Below are 860 nucleotides of genomic sequence, written 5' to 3' on the forward strand. Positions count from 1 at the left end.
GTGAGGTTGGAAGTAATATCGTCAAGGCGAGTGTCCGTTCTCGGAAGCGAAGTTGATGGGCCGATTTGGTGTGAGTGGTGTTAATCTGTGCTATTTGCAGTGTATGAATTGCCAGGCTGGCCAAGGCGTTTTGTTCCGGCGTTGCTTCTGGGAATTGCTGGCGTCTGTGCTGTTTATAAAGGCCGGTGGCGGGCGCTCCGTCCCCGTCTCCCGTGTCCGATTAGGGTGGGGGACGGCTCGTTGGAAAGCCCCGGCGCTGGCGCAGACTATATTGCCGGACTGGTGCCTGGCGAGTTCGGGAAAGTGTCGCAGTCCCTTACCGGCTGCCGTGCCGTCGGTCAGCGGCAGCTTATCGGGGAAAACGTCGGGAGATAAAGTCCGATCCGGTCCGGGTCAACTGCCACTGAACGGGGTGACGGGGCCGCACAGACCAGTAGCGGGCTTGTGTAGCTGCCTCTTGACCCGGCCGTAGTACAGCCGTTGGCTGGAGACCGCTTTCCGACTGCTGAACCGGTGCCGCGGGGACCCACCTTGATGCGCCGGCTGCCAGAGCAAGCCAGGGCCAAGGGGCATCCAAGGGTATCGGAGCGGAGTCGGTCCGACACCGGGAAGCTGGGTGCCCGTCGCTCCGAATCGAGCCCGGGGGTTTCGTGCGTATAACATGGCGGGCATTTGGACCCGGTTGTCCGGGAGCGGGTCCGCACCGGCGGGAGATAGCCTGGGTTTGGCCGGCCGGCAGTCGAACGCCTTTCGCTCCGGACTCCCGTGTCCGATTTCGGTCAGGGAGGGCTCGTTGGAAAGCCCCTGCGCTGGCGCACACTATATCATCGGACTGGATCCCGGCACGTTCGGGAAAGTGT

Source organism: Somniosus microcephalus, unplaced genomic scaffold (assembly GCF_052327205.1).
Source record: "Somniosus microcephalus isolate GS21.2 unplaced genomic scaffold, FLI_Smic_1.0 unresolved_chr8, whole genome shotgun sequence".
NCBI classification, from domain to species: domain Eukaryota; kingdom Metazoa; phylum Chordata; class Chondrichthyes; order Squaliformes; family Somniosidae; genus Somniosus; species Somniosus microcephalus.